This window comes from Oncorhynchus masou, chromosome 6, assembly GCF_036934945.1.
Source record: "Oncorhynchus masou masou isolate Uvic2021 chromosome 6, UVic_Omas_1.1, whole genome shotgun sequence".
Lineage (NCBI taxonomy): Eukaryota > Metazoa > Chordata > Actinopteri > Salmoniformes > Salmonidae > Oncorhynchus > Oncorhynchus masou.
Window position 1 is genome coordinate 62,418,472 of NC_088217.1, and position 19,324 is coordinate 62,437,795.

At 38.6% G+C, this 19,324-nt stretch overlaps 1 long non-coding RNA gene across 1 annotated transcript; it reads right to left on the bottom strand.

The window, feature by feature from the left end:
• Positions 1-390: 390 nt before the first annotated feature.
• LOC135542414 (uncharacterized) lies at positions 391-6,045 on the bottom strand. Its single transcript, XR_010456069.1, has 2 exons — positions 5,550-6,045; positions 391-1,410 (listed from the first exon to the last, which is right to left on the bottom strand). It is a non-coding gene; the product is annotated as an uncharacterized LOC135542414 (long non-coding RNA).
• Between the last annotated feature and the right edge of the window lie 13,279 nt (positions 6,046-19,324).

Below are 19,324 nucleotides of genomic sequence, written 5' to 3' on the forward strand. Positions count from 1 at the left end.
TTTAGGAGGGGCTCTGAAAGACACTATGGGGGTGTCCACTGAAAGTTGACTAGTAACAACAACTGGGGCCTAAAAGACACCCACCATGAGACCCACTAAATCTGCCCAAGAAGAGGCAAACAAGAGAAAAACCCACAACATTCTTAAAGACAGGAAGTAAACCAAAACAGTGGAGTAACTAAAGGTGTTGACTCTCCACATCTATCAAGACAACTGGAGCACTGGGCCAGACACTCTTAAATAGAACCTGGACCAGCTCACCACCAATTAACTGAATGGTGAGGCATGGAATAATAAAACATGTATCTTTTGTCAGGCTGAATGTTTGAAATATGAGGTGATTTGAAACATGCTTCTTCAGTAGTGGAATAAAGACAATTAGCATTTGAATGTTGTCAAGAAATGCTGGATTGATGTAAGATTGTCAATGTCAAAACAAAAAACAGGTTTAACGTGTCCAAATCAATACCCAATATGTAGAAACAGTTTGGGAGATATTGAAAACCTAAACATTTTGAAGTGTTGCATTTTGATTCAAGTGGGTCACCAACGTGTTAAATGTAACACAACTCTTTTTTTGTTAGTCACTTTTTGATAAATCTCATAAATAGTACTCTTTTAATTCAGAGCCTGGATTTTCCCCCTGAGGCTAATATCCATATCTGGCTGAAATCAATAGAACAGGGCACAAACGTTTAGGGTTCTACATTGTGACATCATTAAAATACTACTACAATGTTAAAACATTCTACATTGTGACATTAAAATACTCCTACTACAATGTTAAAACATTCTACATTGTGACATTTCATTGATATCATGAAACAACTCTTCATGTATTTTATGTTTAATCAGGGTATCTCTTCCCCTGTGTGTGTCCGCCTGTGTATATTCAGGCTGTTTGGCCAAGTAAAACTCTTCCCACATTGATCACAGCTATTTGGTTTCGCTCCTGTGTGTGTTCTCCGGTGTAGTCAGGTGGCTAGATTTAGCAAAACTCTTTCCACATTGATCACAGCTATATGGTTTCTCTCCTGTGTGTGTGTTCTCTGGTGACCTGTCAGATAGCTAGATGAAACGAAACTCCTCCCACATTGAGCACAGCTATATGGTTTCTCTCCTGTGTGTTCTCTGGTGACCAGTCAGATGGCTAGATTTATTAACAAACCTTTCCCATATTGAGCACAGCCATATGGTTTCTCTTGTGTGATGTCTTTGATGTATTTTAAGTTGTACTGAATAGTTGAATTTGTTACCACAGTCAGAGCAGCAGTGATAATATTTTTTCCATGTGGCTTTCTGCTGGTGTTTCTTGAGGGGTTCTGATCTGGAGAGACTCTTCTCTGCCTTTTCAGCATCATGTTGTTGTTGAGGCTCCCCTTGAGGATCCACGATAGTCACGTCTCTCTCCTGTGTGAACAACAAAGTCAGACAGATGGTTAAAGGCCCACAACAGCAGAAATCCACTGTTTATTTGAGGTAAAAGGTGATGCCTAGAGCGTACCCATGCAGTTGTACAACAATTGACGTCTGTTAAATTATTTTACAATTGTCTGAAGACAGTCAAGACCTAAGCTGTGTGCCAGACGACCTTTGGACTCCAAAAAAGGCCCCTTTCTGTGTTTGCTTAAATTGCAGCACGAGGGCGATGCACACTCAATTTGGTTGCAGAAACACCTCCCTGCTAATGAGGAAACCACTAGTTATAGATGTGGTATATCTGCCTGGATCAAAAATGGTGAGCAAAGATTTTAGTTTTTCCACAATGTATTCTGAATATTACAGTGCAAGATCAAGAGTGCTACTCAAGGAAACTCACATTAAGCTCTGTGTCTATTCACTAATTCACCACCGTGGGGGAAAACTCAGGGGAGTTCTCATAGGCTGACAGCAAAAATAGCCTCCATTTCCAGGTTGCTTATGAGTGCATTTCACATTATTTGGGGCTACAATTGTAAGGCTTGCTTGAATCTCCTTCTTAATATGTTTGTGTTATTGTCGCAAATCAACTGCTTTATACTTAAAAAACACTTCAACCAGTAAAATGCTCTTTAGCTAGCTTTGCCATCAGTCTGAAACTGAGGGTTTGTACATTAAGTGTTTAACAAATTGGCCCATAACTACACGAAACAACAACATAGACCTACTGTAGGACCCATAACTTCAACGAACCACAATAAATAGACATACTGGAGCACATGTGTGTTGTACAATAGCCTATCCATCAAGGAACAGTTCTCCACAAATTATGAGCTAAGTATCTCTGTGTCCAAACAGACATACAAGACCCTACATGTAAATCAAGCAGACAATAACACATTATACACATCAATTTGTTAGGGATGTTGGATCTAACATGGAGCATGGCATAACTGTCTTGACCAGAGTAACGAATGAAGAAACACTTTTGTTGTTGTTGCATGTTGTGATGTTTGTCACGATGAAAATGATTTCCTGGATCAGCTGATGATAGTTGAACATGTGACTAACTAAACAACTACAGTATTTATTATATGGAACATAAGGAGACACTAAATGTTACGTACTTAGAGAGCATTTTTCAGAGTACAAAAAAAACTGTCCGACATCAAGATCCAGTATTTAAGTTGAAGTTCATCATATGACAAGCTTGACTGTTAGAGATAGGGGGCAGTATTTCCACTTTGGATGAATTGCGTGCCCATAGTGAACTGCATCAAAATCTGTCCTATATTGCTAACATATGCATATTATTATTAATATTGGATATAAAACACTCTGAAGTTTCTAAAACTGTTTGAATTATGTCTGTGAGTAGGGCAGGCAATCTTCCAAACAAGTTTTGAAATCCTGAAAGTTGGGGCAACTTTGACGTCATCGCCCCCTCCCCTCCCAACAAGTTATGGATCTGGAAACACTTCCTACGTCTTCCACTAGATGTCCTCATTCAGTAGAAAGTGTAATGGAGCATTTGCTGTGAACTTTGACCTAATGGGAGGGAAAGTAGTCGGTGTCGCAAGAGAATGCCATTTTGTTATGGCGCTGTTCCAATCAGCCCCAGATGAAAACGAATGATCCTGTTGGAATGTTATTGGATATATATCATTATAACATCCTGAAGATTGATTCTGCACTTCGTTTGACCAGTTTCTTCGACCTGTAATATGTCTTTTGGAAGTTTTCATGCAAAGTTATCCTGGACCAGAAGTCATTTTTTGGGCATGTGAGCTGAAAGTGATAGCAAATGCTGCTACTTGGACACTAGAATTGAACATTATGGAACAAAACGATTTATTGTTGAACTAGGACTCCTTGCACTACATTCTGATGAAAGATCATCAAAGGTAAGGGAATATTTATGTTGTAATTTTGTATTTCTGTTGACTCCAACATGGCGGAGAAATATTGTTACGTCTGAGCGCCGTCTCAGATTATTGCAATGTTAGGCATTTCCGTAACGAAAAAAAAAAATGTGACACAGCGGTTGCATTAAGAACCAGTGTATCTTTTTAATTATATGTAGAACATGTATCTTTAGTCAAAGTTTAGTATTTAGTATTTCTGTTATCTGGTGTAAGCTTTCTATAATTCCTCCGGATATTTTGGAGGATTTTCTGAACATGGCGTCAATGTAAACTGAGATTTATGGATATAAAATGCATATTATCAAACAAAACATAAATGTCATATGACTGTCATCTGATGAAGATTTTCAAGAGGTTAGTGATTGATTTTTATTTATTTTATCCTGCTTTTGTGATTTTATCTTTTGCTGGAAAAAATGGCTACGTTTTTTCTTTGGTTTGGTGGTGGTCTATCATAAATATATGTTGTGTTTTCGCTGTAAATCATTTTAAAGATCTGACACACTGGGTAGATGAACAAGGTGTTTATCTTTCATTTGAGGTATTGGACTTGTTAATGTGTGGAGGTTAAATATTTCTAAAGAATATTTTTGCATTCCCTGCGCCACCTTTTCAGCTGAACGGGGGGGGTGGGGTGGAGGGAACCCCTCGCCTCAACAGGTTTAACATTATGACTATAACTACTGTTCCCTGAAGGAGGGAAACAAGGTACAACATATTATTAAATCTACGCCTCCCTGGAAGCCTCGCCTTCCACAGGTGATGAGCATGAGGCTCGGGTTTATTCCTTCAATTTAATAGCACTCACCAACCCAGGAAGTGGTGGGGCCAATCAGGTGTTGTACCTCGTTTCCCTCCTTCAGAGAACAGTAATTAGAGTCAAAATCCCTTTCAGTCTGTCAACTTCGGTACAAAATACTATGGGAAAATAGATTAAATCCCCATGCCGACCCAAAAGGATACTAAATGAAACGGCCCCTGTCAGACCATCCAGACCTGACCCCGCAAGATGCGTCAGTTTTGTCTATTTATGTCTTTTGTCTGAAACACTCCTGTCAATGTTGAGTAAGGATGCACACCTGATTACCCATATAGAAGTAGGACGAGTCTACCTGGCCTGCGCACAAATGTAGGTCTATCAATGTGCCTTTTTGGGGATGTCTGATAGTATTTATGATTGTCTTAGCGCACCACCACTCATGAGCTTCTCCAATTAATTTTTACTTTACCTCAAACAGCTGGTTGGGCGATATTGATGTAATGGCATGAAAATAAATTGGCTGAATATTATACAATGACGTAACAGCTCTAACAATTTGAACCTCACAGGAAATATACATGGGCAATTATAGAATATACTATAGAGCCTATAAACCTGGTTAAACTATCATTATGACATCATGGATGAATTATAGAATATACTATATAGCCTATAAACCTGGTTAAACTATCATTATGACATCATGGATGAATTATAGAATATACTATATAGCCTAGAAACCTGGTAAAACTATCATTATGACCTCATGGATGGCCAGTCATTGTATTCATAGCGTAGTGAATTCAGGGGGTAGCCCTGAGCTGAACTCAAACCTGGGTCCAGCGACTGTAAAGCCAACACCTTAAAACTGTTAAGCCAAGATGTCGAGGTCCCTATGAATTTGAGTGTGGTTACATTTCTCCAACCCCCATCCCTCAGCTGTTAACCAAACCAAGTCTCTGGGCAGCCATTTTGTTGCTGTTTAAATACTAGGTTGTCCCTTTAAAAAAGCCACACAACAATCAATCAACCAATCTGCAGTTCAAACAATAACAAAGCTGTAATTCCACCAATGTTTTGCTAATAAGATGATGATTGGGATGGAGAAATGTAACTACTCTCAAATTCATAGACAGCCCTATGGATGCAAGGGCTGACCATCCATGATATCAACATTATAGTTTTAACCATGTTGAGGCTATACAGTGTTGGTTTACATGGTTTCTAAACATTGGAGTTAAACAAGTTTATTTGGGGTTCTGATGGTGTACAACAGTTGAACTAAGCTCATGAGGCATGTGTTATATTCTTCAAGAATCAATGGCTATAAATGAATAATTTAAGAGTCCAAATATGGATGTAACAATTGCAGATTTCGCCATTAACACCACACATCAGTTCAACAACTGCAGAGTTTGTGTCTCTGTTTTTAAGACAGTGCTTACTAGTGTTAACCAGGGAACGGCTTCTCAAAACCATCTTATGGCTAAGTTCACCGTTAAAACCATTTGATGCCTTTGGGAAACCGGGCCCAGATATCCAGTTTCCTCCTCCTTTTTCAATGTGACAGTCATCTCCCCCTCCTCTTTCCCTCCAAAAACGGCATCCTCCTCTTTCACTCTGAACGCGTCTTCCTCTTCTTTCACAGAAACGGCCTCACCCTCTACTTCTTCTTTTACTGTGATATCCTCCTCTTCTTCAGCAGGAGGAGAGTAGCTTAGTGACCGCATGGTCGGGGATGTTAGCTAGCTAGGCTAATGCTAACTGACCAATAACAACAACACCGCAAATATTAAATTAAATCAAATAACTAACTCGACGACAACAAGGGTTTAAAACACAGTGGCTAATAAACACTAAAGCGTCTAAAGAGCCTTATTGGTACGGATATTTTGTCTAGCAACAAACTGTTGCTGCTGTTGAAAGAAGCGTTCCGTCCACTACATTATACGTCACACCAGCAGCATTGCCTTAAATTCCCAGACCGCCATCTGCTGACTGGCCTGGGTAACGCAGTTGAGTAAAATGTATATTTTAATAACGGACACGTTAAAGTGTAGGTGTAACAGTACTCTTCTTGCGTTGTGTACAATCAGTCATCGACACGGAACTCCAACATGCAGCACCAGTCATGTAGATTTATTCTGATAGGAACAGCACAAAATTGCACGTCATTCTATGCACGGCTCACAATCCAACTCTGCACTCACGCACTGCACAAAATATATGAACCCCCCCCACCAGACACAGTAAGTTGCTAGCTAGTACTGACGGGAATTCTTTACAACAAAATGCACAACAAATATTCTCCAAAAACCGCTGCATCTTATGTGTGATGTTCAAATAACATTTACAAACAATTTGATATAAATTGTACATTTAAATCATCACTTGGGAGTATTAAAACACTTTTGATGTACAGTGCTTTGCAACCAACAACTCACTGCTGGTTTGGTGCTTGTTCACTGGGACGATTCTAACTGGAACATCCTCCATCGTAAGCAATCTACGCAAACCAGCCAATAAGATGCCATGTTGAGTAGGTGAAGGCAAGACAAACTCAAACCAAAAACCCATTGGCTTAACAATAAAGTGGCAAGGAGAATCACCAATATAACCCTGTTACATAGGAACATGAGTTTTTACTCATCAGTGTAACAATACAGTGTGGTTAAAGACTTAGTAAGCTAGTTGTAGTCACGATGTGGTTACCTATAAGGACAAACAGTTATGTTTTTGCGTTATTACATATTTATTAACTTATTTCCGGATATCTTCTAAACTACCCACAATGCAGTATTTCTCAACGTCATATGGATGATCTACTCTGCTACTTAGTTTGTATGCCAGTTTAACGGTGTAACGAAGTTACATTTTTAAAATATATTTAACCTTTATTTAACTAGGCAAGTCAGTTAAGAACACATTCCTTTTTACATTGACGGCCTGCCCCTGCCAAACCCTAACCCAGACGATGCTGGGCCAGTTGTGCGCTGCCCTATGCGACGGCTTGTTATGATACAGCCTGGTTTTGAACAAGGGGCTGTAGTGACGCCCCTAGCACTGAGATTCCGTACCTTAGACTGTTGCGCTGCTCGTGTGTTTACATTACGCTCAGTGAGAAAGATATGGGATTCTGGGTAATCCACAGCAGATTTTTGGAGAATTTGAAAATTGAGTGGTTCTGGGATAGAAATGTATAAAGTTGACATTACATCATAAAATCCACGTTTTAAATCATACATTAGCAATTTATGTTTTAATAACTACTGTTGTTGGTTTGCCTCTCTTTATATGTTATTTGCCGAATCTCAGTTTTCCATGTGGGTTTTATGCTAAAGTACCCTCTTTCAAGTTGGTAGCAAACAGAAAATTGCATCTTTTTTAGGTTTGCTATTTTTATCCTGTCGTCTACTGATCATTCATCCACACTGTGTGTGTCCCATCATTGCAGCTTTGGAAATAAATTAACTATCCATCCATTGCTCCTTCCTGTGTTGACTCACTGACTTGAGGGAAGGGACTAGGAACTAGCTCGATATCTAGGAAGGTCACACTCGGTCGATATCTAGCTCAAGCTTGCAAACGTTAAACACACCTCCATCTCCATTAACTTCATCACACCTGCCCAGAACCACGAGAACACACCTCCATCTCCATTAACAACATCACACCTGCCCAGACCCACGAGAACACACCTCCATTTCCATTAACTACATCACACCTGCCCAGACCCACTAGAACACACACCCAGCGCCAGCGCCCGCATCAGCACCATTTTATTTCTCTCCACCTACGCACTTTCAACTTCTAGATAATAAAGCATTTTACCTTTCTATTGAATTAACAACAGAGGATTGGTTGATTTCCAGGTTTTAAGTATAATATTTAAGATGACTGATTAGAAAAGTGTCGTCCAACCATCGGGTATCTCACTACATCCTCATATGCCATGTCTTGAAATATACAGACAGACAGATTAAAATAAATTTTACATTGTATACCTGTACTAATGACAGCCAACTTTCTACCTCCTCCCATAACTTTATGACGTCATAGCATTCCCAGAAGGATTAATTGAGTCATTGTTAGTTTTACACTGAAGACATGACTGCCGTTGTGCTGTAGAATTTGTGAATTTTGTCTCTTGTATAGTAAGGGACTATCATTTGTCCCAACATCACAGGCCACAGTTAAATACTTCCAAACGTGTTTTAATGAGGTTTCTCCCTGTGCACCTGCCAATTTAAATCCATTAAATGAGACAAGTTACCAGACAGGACATATTGCTAATGTTCTTCCTATTGATAACCTGAATGACAATTAACTTGTGGGCGGTGGTCGTGATGACGGCCTATTGGATGACATCGTCCATCGGGATTCCCCCAAAAAAGAAGACGCTTTGGATTGATCACTGGAGTCAGATGTGAAGGAGGTTGATCATCAGTGAACCTCTAGGATTGTGGCTGGGCTGGCGTTTACACTTCCAGCTTCATCATATATTTTGATACATTGAATGTTGACATTGTGTTATATGTTATATATTTGTACCTCTTGTTTCATGAAGTGCTGTCACTAAGTACTGGCCTTATATATACAGTGCATTTGGAAAGTATTCTGACCCCTTCACCTTTTCCACATTTTATTACGTTACAGCCTTATTCTAAAATGGATTAAATTATTTTTTCCCCTCATCAATCGACACACAATACCCCATAATGACATCACAATACCCCATAATGACAAAGCAAAAACAGGTTTTTATAAATGATAAATATTTTGGGGGATTTTCTTTCAAAAACAAGGACATTTCTAAGTGACCCCAAACTTTTGAACTGTACTGTACATCTATCTACATGATGTATTGTTACACCATGTAGGAGCAGTATAGATATAGTCTGTTCATTATATACATCTACATGGTGTATTATTACACCATGTAGGAGCAGTATAGACCTAGTCTGTTCATTATATACATCTACATGATGTATTGTTACACCATCGGTGACGTCACTTGCTCTGAAACCCTTAAGTAGTGGTTCCTCTTGTTCCCCTTGCTCTGTAAGGGCCGCGGCTTTTGTGGAGCGATGGGTAACGATGCTTCGTGGGTGACTGTTGTTGATGTGTGCAGAGGGCCCCTGGTTCGCGCCCGGGTGTGGGCGAGGGGACGGTCTAAAGTTATACTGTTACATAGGAGCAGTATAGACCTAGTCTGTTCATTATATACATCTCCATGATGTATTGTTACACCATGTAGGAGCAGTATAGACCAACAGTAGCTAGCTACTTATTTAGATTTAGTGTGACTTAAATGTGCTGTAGTAAACATTTTTTATTCGCACTAATCAATCAACACAATCAGGTCTTTGTATGTCTCAATATAATAGTATTATTTGATTAAATACATTTAAAATAATATTTGTCTGAAAATAAATATGATCCTCAACTGCGTTTCCCCTCCAGTCAGCAGACGGCGATGTGCGTCTTTCAATCTAGTGGACCGTTCTTCAGAAACAGCTCGTCAACCACCTCGGTAGCTTGCTAGCCAACATAGCCGAAAGAGTCAAGCTATTTATATGCTTTCGATGTATATTAGATACTGTCTTTTAGACACACGTCTGTCGTATCTACTTGTTAAACTATTTAATATTACGTTATTTTGTATTATTCAGCTAAAGTAGCTGGCTGGTTAAGTTACCACTAGCCTAGTTGCTAATGATAGCTAGCTAGTTAACATCCCCGAAAATGAGCTCCCTAAACTCCTCTCCTGTTAAAGAAGAGGTCTGCTGGACGGAGAAAGAAACTCTGGGGCTGAACGTTGTCGTGAAAGAGGAGAAGGAAGAGGAGGATGTTACAGTTAAACAAGAAGTAGAGGGTGAGGCTGTTACAGTGAAAGAAGAAGATAAATGCGTTTTTGGAATAGAGGATGAAGTGAAAGAAGACGTTTTTGAAATGAAGGATGAAGAGGGGGAGATTACTGTCACATTAGAGGAGGACGAAGAAGAAGATCTGATTAACACCAGTAAATACAGTGAGTATTATCTTATTAAACAGGGACACAAACTCTGCAGTTGTTGAACTAATGTGTGATTTTTAAAAGGGCATTTTACACTTGAATATGTTTTTGTACTGTATGAATTGTTCATGATGTCCTCCAGGGATTTTTCACATTTTCCTGTTGAAATGTGACATATAAGTACTGTAAAGTATAAACACACTAAAGGGAAACAAATAAATGTTTTGAGCAAAATAGTGTTTTTTTTAGACAACTACAAACTAGGAGTGAGTGAGTGGCCTTCAAGGAGTTGGCTTGATGGGAAGTTGTAATGTCATCCAATAGGCGACAGATCTTCATGTGAATATTCATTGTTCTTTTTCATGTCCTTCCTGTTCTGTCAAGTTGTTTTTTTATCTAGAAAGCCACTTTCAATATGATTTAAGTCCAAACTGTAACTAGGCCACCCAGGAACATTCAATGTCATCTTGGTAAGCTCCTCCAGTGTAGATTTGGCCTTGGGGTTTAGGTTATTTTTTTGTATTCAGGTCTCTGAAATGCTCTCTAACTATGTAACATTTAGTGTCTTCTTATATTATGCTGGGAAAACAGTTTTCATGGGAACAGAAATCCTAAATCATTTCAGAGTTTGCTAAATCCAATGGTTCTAACCGAGAGTCACCTTAACTTTATTGACAACACCCAAATTGATACTGTCATTAACACGGTTCTTCAATAATTACACATTCTTAACACTGTTTAGTTAGTCACATGTTCAACTATCATCAGCTGATCCAGGATATCATTTTCTGAATGACAGTCAAATCGGGGCAGCAGGTAGCCTAGTGGTAAGTGTTGGACTAGTAACCGAAAGGTTGCAAGATTGTAAAAATCTGTCGTTCTGCCCCTGAACAAGGCAGTTAACCCACTGTTCCTAGGCCATCATTGAAAATAAAAAGTTGTTCTTAACTGACTTGCCCAGTTAAATAAAGGTTCAAATAAATAAATGACAAACATCACAACATGCAACAACAACCAACGTGCTTCTTCATTCATTACTCTGGTAAAGACAGACATGCCGTGCTCCATGTTGGATCCAACATCCCTAACAAAGTTATGTTTATAATGTTAATGTCTTCTTGATTTATAGTAAGGCTCCTTAGTCTGTTTGGAAACAGAGATACTTTGCTCAATAATGTGTAGAGAACGGTTCCTTGATGGATAGGCTATTGTACAACACACAGAGCTATTTTCCTTTATTCAGGACATTTAAAATGACCACACATTACAGAGTAGCCTAGTGGGAATTTTCACACAATTATCTGGTTAACAGGTTATGAAATGTCATGACAAAGACATTTTAGTTTCCATGTTTCACCTGAAATATGAAATGATTTATAGTCCTAGGTTTATGTTATTGTTAGGTGAAGTTATGGGTCCTTCAGTAGGTCTATGTTATTGTTATTGTTTGTTAAACACTTAGTGTACAACCCTCATTGTCAGGCTGATGGCAAAGCTAGCCAAATAACATTTTACTGGTTGAAGAATTTTTTAAAAGTATAAATCAGTTGATTTGCAACAATAAAACATACATTTTATCAAGCAGGACATTCAAACGAGCCTTACAATTCTAATCCAAAAATAGTGTGAAATTCACTCATAAGCAACCTTTAAATGGAGGCTATTTTTGTTGTCAGCCTGTGAGATCTTCACTGAGTTTTCCCCCACGGTGGTGAATTAGTGAATAGACACAAAGCTTATTGTGAGTTTCCTTGAGTAGCACTCCTGATCTTTTAATATTCAGAATACATTGAAAACGAAAATCTTTGCTCACCATTTTTGCACCAGGCAGATATACTACATCCATAACAAGCGGTTTCCTCATTAGCAGGGAGATTGCAACCAAATTGAGTGTACATCGCCCCCGTGCCACAATTTTAGCAAACACAGAAAGGGGCCTATATTGGAGACCAAAAGTCGTCTGGCACACTGCTTAGGGTTTCAGATACTTTAATAACTTGCTTCTAGTGCACATTCATCGATGTTACTACTAATGTGAAAACAAGACAAAATATGACTATTGTTGCCCACTTGGCTGTGTTAATTGTCAAATAATATTAACATTCATTACAGACTTCACTTTTAGGAAACACAGAAAGGGGCCTATATTAGAGACCAAAAGTCGTCTGGCACATTGCTTAGAGTTTCAACAACCTACAATCATTGATGTTACTACTAAAATATGACTAGTCTTGCTCATTTTAAGACAATTGTCAAATCATTTTAACATTCATTACAAACGTCAATTGTTGTACAACATCATGTCTACGCTGTTGGCATCACCTTTTACAGTGGATTTCCACTGTTGTGGGCCTTTAACTACCTGTCTGACTTTGTTGTTCATGCAGGAGAGAGATGTGACTATCGTGGATCCTCTGGGGAGCCTCAACAACCTCATGATGCTGACAAGGCAGAGAAGAGTCTCTCCACATCAGAACACCTCAAGAAACACCAGCGGAGACCCACAGGGAAGAAATCTCACCGCTGCTCTGACTGTGGGAAGAGATTCACCTCCTCAGCAGGCATTAAAGTTCATCAGAGAATCCACACAGGAGAGAAATCATATAGCTGTGATCTATGTGGGAAGAATTTTACTACATCTAGTCATCTGACTGTCCACCAGAGAACACACACGGGAGAGAAACCTTATAGCTGTGATCAATGTGAGAAGAGTTTTACTACATCTAGTCATCTGACTGTCCATCAGAGAACACACACAGGAGAGAAATATTTTAGCTGTGCTCAATGTGGGAAGAGTTTTACTACGTCTAGTCATCTGGCCGTACACCAGAGAACACACACAGGAGATAAACCTTTTAACTGTAATCATTGTGAGAAGAGATACTCTGATAAAAGAAATCTGATTACACATCAGAAAATACATTGTCAGAACAGAAATGACAAGATGATGTTATAATATAATTGCATCAAAATCGGGGGTTCTTAGATGGGGTTGTTAGATGGGGTCTCTGAAAGAGACACAGTGGATTTCCACTTTTCTTTTTTTACAAAAAGTGACAAACAAAAGACTTGTTAAACTTGTCGCTAAATCTTAAGCTTAAGCTTATCGTAAAAGATATCTCCAATTTCCATGTGTTTTGTTTAGTTGTGTTAGTTTCAACAACATGTACAACTTGATTTCCCCCCTAATAGATATCAGTGATTTATTGCTACTTGTCAAAACAAGTGTTTCTGGTGCTTGTGCAGTTTATACGGTGCTTGTTTTAAAAAATACAAGTATTATGATTATTGTGTCAGATGTTTGTGTATATAATAAATCTTGTGTTTAGGTTTTCAATTCATCACAAACTGTTTCTGCATATTGGTTATTGATTTGGACAGGTTAAAACTGTGTTTTGACATTGCGCTATCCCACCTAGCAAAATGTAATTGAAAAGACGTTGAAAAGAAGACTATGCCCGACGTCCAATATATATTATAGTTGAAAGTGAAGTTGAAAATGTGTATTTTTGGTTCATTTTTTCAATGGCTTGAAAACAACCTACATTCAATTTACTTTCAGTTAGCCTTGTGATTAGAGCGTTGGGCATTGTAAATCAGAATTTGATCTTAACTGATGTCGTGTCTTTTGCTATGCCGGATCAAGTGATATGACATGCTATTCTATAAAATCACTTCTCTGTAATTTAATATTACCTGACTAAGCTAATCAGGTAAATGTAATTAACTAGAAAGTCGGGGCACCACGAAAGAGTGTTAATAGAGCTGTTATCTTCTGAATAAACTCTTAACGACCTAGTAATATCTTATATCAATAGCAGTCAATATTTAATCCTCACCTTATTCAGTCTCTTCTGAAAGTTGTAAATTCTTGGTTAACTTCACAAACCCTGGCTAACAAGTTGAATCAGCGATACAAAATTTGGTTTAATTATTTATTTACTAAATACCTAAATAATCACGCAGAATTACACATACACAGAATAGATCATACGTTGAATACTAATTGTCATAAAGGAAAACGTCTCTAGCGGATGGAACAGATATGACGGCTGGTTACACAAAGAAAGGGGGTTGGGTTTGAGTAAAAGAGCGGGAAGACTGAGGAACAAAGGGAGAAGCTATGCTATCGTATATACAGTATCTTATGCATTCTAAGTAACCGCCCATTTGAAAAGGGAAAATGCAATAAATATTTACTCTGAGCTGCACTTCGGTAGATTGGTCGTAGATAGAAGGCCGGGTTGTCCAGCATGGATCTCTTTTGTCCTTTGAAGAATGTCTAGTGGTGAACTGGAGCGTGGTAGAATGGATATTTTGTTCATCCTCCCCTAGCCCACATTTAAAGCTGCTGTTGCTAACGCAATGGCTAGGAGGTATCACTTCTTTAGTGAATAAGAGTTCAGAGTTCATACCAAGTTGCCATGCTATATGCTCATGCTATATTCTGGCGGGTATAGTTGAAATTCTCATCCTTTCAGTCTGTCGATCGTCATCTTCACGTTGAAATTCGATGGTAATTTCATTCGGTTATTATCTTTGCCCTTTAACGTGGGGACCGTCGTCCTCTCATCCTTGGAACACAAAGTTGGATTTTCGTCAACGGGCTTATATCAGGGTGAAGAGAAGGGCGTGTTTCATAGTTTACAACCAATGTCCGTTCTCATTTAAGAAGCTAAAATTACATTTAATCTTTTCACAAATAATTTCATATTTAAACATTTAAATTGCACAACAATTCCACGTGAATCTGATAACTAGAATGTGTCGACTTTCCAAGATACAGTTTATGTCATCCTGTCATTAGTAGTAATGTCTCAGACAACAACTGATCTGAGATCATATTCATTAAGTACCAACGCATATTTTCAACTGGTTGGATTACTGAAAGGAGAAAGGTATTTATGCGGGTCATAAACCTTCCCCAACAGGCCAAGGTCATGACACATGACTTATTTACAATGACGGCCTACCGGTTAACTGCCTTGTTCAGATGCAGAACGACAAGATGTTTACCTTGTCAGCTTGAGGAACCTTTTGGTTACTGTTAAATGAAGGTTAAAAAAGTCACATGGACGCAGTATAATAAATTGGCCTATAATCAATGTTATTAACAATCTTACATCACTCCAGTATTCCTTGACAACATTCGAGTGCTAATTGTCTTTATTGCACGACTGAAGAACATGACTCAAATCACCTCATATTTCAAACATTCAGCCTGACATTTTTAATTATTCCAAGCCTCACCATTAAATTAATTATTGTCAATACATATTAACAAAGGGGTGTACATTTAGTTTTGATATTTACAATTCATGTAGCATTTTGTATTCAAAAGGTTTTATGCAACCCACTAACAACTCTTGGGTACAATTATATTTACATTGTTGCCCTGCTTTAATAATATCAGGATTAATTCTCAGATGTGCCAACCCAAATGTACTAGAGCATGATATTGGGGACTGGGCCCCGATCCAACAACATGCCTATCGAGTGAAACCTGAAAAGAGAGAGAAGCTCCGCAGTGAGGTGGAAAGTTACTACAGATATTGCAGGAGTTTCCACTTGAAATCAGACATGTCCGTGGTAAAGAGAACTTGGATGCTGATTGTCTCAAGGGTGGGAAGTCAAAACTATTTGCGTTTAGCCAGTGAGTTTCCATGGATCACAATTTATTTTGACTGCGTTTTTCCGTATTGGAGATGTGTTTTGTTTGGGCTCGTTCCAAGTGGGGCTGCAGGTAGAAGTTGTACTTAACTGACTTGCCTAGTTAAATAAAGGTTACATAAAAATTATACTTTTGTATATTCTTATTTCAAAATACGTGTTTTTTTCTTGTTTTTAATTGTTGACAGCCAGTAGACAGCATGTTTATATTGTAGACGGTGAAGCATTGTAGTTGATTATAATGTGAAATGGATGTTGTTTTCTGTTGGTGGTGAGCAAACTTGTCCATCAAAAATATAGGATATATTTGTTGTCTTGAAGGGGAAGGTTTTACAGGCTTTGTTTTTTTCATTTATGTTTTCAGGTTGGACTTTAGCTCGTCAGCACGAAGGACGCACTGATTGGTGTCACCTCGTTAGTCAGTATGTGTTACACCTGTGCTGGCTTGTCCATCTCGTTAGTGGGAAGGTGTTTCACCTGAGCTGGTCCAGGTTCTATTTAAGAGTGTCTGGCTGATAAAATAATTTATATGTTTAAAGTTAATGATTAAATAATTCCACTCTGAAACCATATAATTGTATGAAATGTATTAGAATCATAAAACTATAATCTGAAGATATGTGTAGTTTGAATCAGAATGAGAACAAGGACCTTTTGTTCCTTTTTAGTACGTAAGCAGGGTGCAAGTGTGAAACAAATACGAGGAGCTATCGACAGACAAGCTGTACTACCGTGTTCCTTACTGTCTCCACCTCTGGAGAAACTGTTAGGCTTGCAGAAAATTATGAAACATGTTGCAAATTAAACAATGTATCTGTGTAGTGGAAAAACACCAACTGTCTGATCAAGGCGTAGCTTAAGATTTGAACTTGTTTGAGTGTGTTTGCATTCTTGACTTTAGAACATTCTCGTGAATAAACATTTAGACTATTGTAAGTTGGGACTCTTAGGTTTCATTCAACCAGAATCTTACAACTCTGGGTGGCAGACTGAGTAGATTAATTGAAGTTTTGAACATTGATAACAAAATTCTCATAACACTGGCCCGGTGCTCCAGTTGTCTTGATAGATGTGGAGAGTCAACACCTTTAGTTGCACCACTGTCTTGAAGTTTGGTGTGGGTTTTTATTTTGTTTGCCTCTTCTTGGGCAGATTTAGTGGGTCTCATGGTGGGTGTCTTTTAGGTCCCAGTTGTTACTAGTCAACTTCCAGTGGACACCCCATAGTGTATTTCAGAGCCCCTCTTAAAAAAACAAGCTTATATTTTGGGTTGGATATTGCATCCAATTCATATTTTAATCAATGGCATTTCCTTAGGGTGCCAATTAGTCTTTCAATTGTTAATCTTGTTTGTTGTGTACTAAATATTTCTGTTTTTATTTTCATTTTTAAAATTATTTTTTTCCTTTGAAGCCATTATGTTGCATCCATGTCTGAAATGTGCTGTATAAATAAAGCTTGATTTGATTTCAACAAATTAACCCAATGACCGACCAATCAACAGACTCTTGGTCCCTCTTAGTATGAAAAACAGTATCAATCCCACTTTTCCAGCCTGCTGAAGGAGTGGTGGAGTGGTAAACACCATCCCCAGCTCTACCAGGGGCTTGAGGTGGTCTCCCACTGCTCTGCGTATGTCATGTTCTGTGGCCTTGCTGTTCCATTTCTTGACTGCCCCTGCAACACAGAAACACATTTAGTCATATTAAACACTCAAAAGTAATGGATATGGAGCATCTAGTTACATTTAGGTGCCAGGTGTGACATCTGTCATCTGATCACTCCAAGATGCATTAGGTTCAGATCAACCAGGATGGACCTTTGACATAATCTAGACGCAGTCAGGCCACCAATATGCACAAGCAATGTAAAGAGATGTGGGGAAAAGTACATTCTACACAAATTACTTTCATAATATCAATGAACAAATGTGTGTGTGCCTGAGGGGAAATGTACTTTCATGCAGCCAAAAGGGGTGAGAAATTACACCTTTATCAGTGGACAATTTGCACTAATGGAAATAAACATAGATGTTACGAATCCCTTTGGCCCTACAGTCTAGGGGGAATGGAAACAAGACCCGTAACATAACTCAAGCAAATCATAATAGTGAAAAACCACAGACAACTTAAATCTACCGTCAGACACTCATGGTTTATTTTAAACACGCGGTAAAGGGGGCTGTGCTGGACCCAAGGAAAGAAATAATAAAATATCCAAAAACACACCTAAGCTAGACTAGCCTACTCCAATACAGTTAACTAAACAATAATACAGCGGGTGGTCTGCCCAGTTCTAACTAGGGTATTTAGACAAAAGGTTTTCCTACAGGTAATGTATGCCCATGGGTGACTTGTCTTGGTACTGCCTTTTCCCACCAACAAACATTAAGGAAGCACAACAATACATACTCGCATAATTCCGGACAAATGTGACATGTAGGACCAAAAACCAAAAGAGAGCTCAATCCAAAGAGAGAGTGAGAGAGATTGAGCTGCAGAGAAAACAACTGACTGGGTTTTTAAACCAAGGGAAAGGGGATGTGATTGGGTAAGGTAAAAGGAGCAGGTGTCTTCTGATTGCCGACTGATTGGCGACACCTGTGCATAGGGGAGAAGGAAAGAAAATACACACAGGATACCAATATCTGTAACAATAGATGATGGAATATAATCCCTTCTGCTTACGTGATGAACCACTAAGGGGACAAACATATATACCATCTAAACCATGTGTGACCTCTCACTTCTCTGGCTGTAGAAGTGTTCTTCCTAACCAGTCCCTCAACAGCTCTCTGACTGAGCTCCACCTTCACTGGGTCTTCAGAGGAGAGGAAGGCTGAGGAGGGATGGAAGGGTCGGTCGGTCGGTCGGTCGGCTGGTCGGTCGGTCGGCTGGTCGGCTGCTGTCTGACAAAATCACAATTTTAGTAGTTCATTACAGTAAATAAGGTTTTATGACTGCTTAATAAGAACTATCAATCACTTATATTTTCGGGTAGAGATAGATCCTTGGGACGTCCCTAGCACATTGAAGTTAACATTTAAAATGGTTAAGGTAGGAGTTAATGTAGGGTTTAGGGTAGGGATGTCCCAAGGATCCCGGATAGCATTGTGCATTCTTCGGTCTCTTTTACATAGCAGGTGATGGGTTCTGACTTCTGAACTTGAAAATATGAAATATCCTTATTATGTGAAATTGAATGAAACAATGTATGTTGATGCTAATATGATGTAAAATATTCACTGATGTTTCTATATGATATCAATAGAGTAATATATTTAATATGATGTACAATATTCCATGGTGTTTCTTTATGATAACAATATAGTAATATATTTAATATGCCATACTCCTTTTTAACAGTTTCACTAATTAATTTTAATTAACTTAATTATTATGATTCAACGTCAGTTCACTGTCTCACCTCATACTGTATTGGAGCAGCAGCAGCTGACTTGATCGTTGATGTTAATCATCATGTTTGAATCGGAGAGTAAATAGATCCGACTACAACTCTAAAAATGAAGGGTTC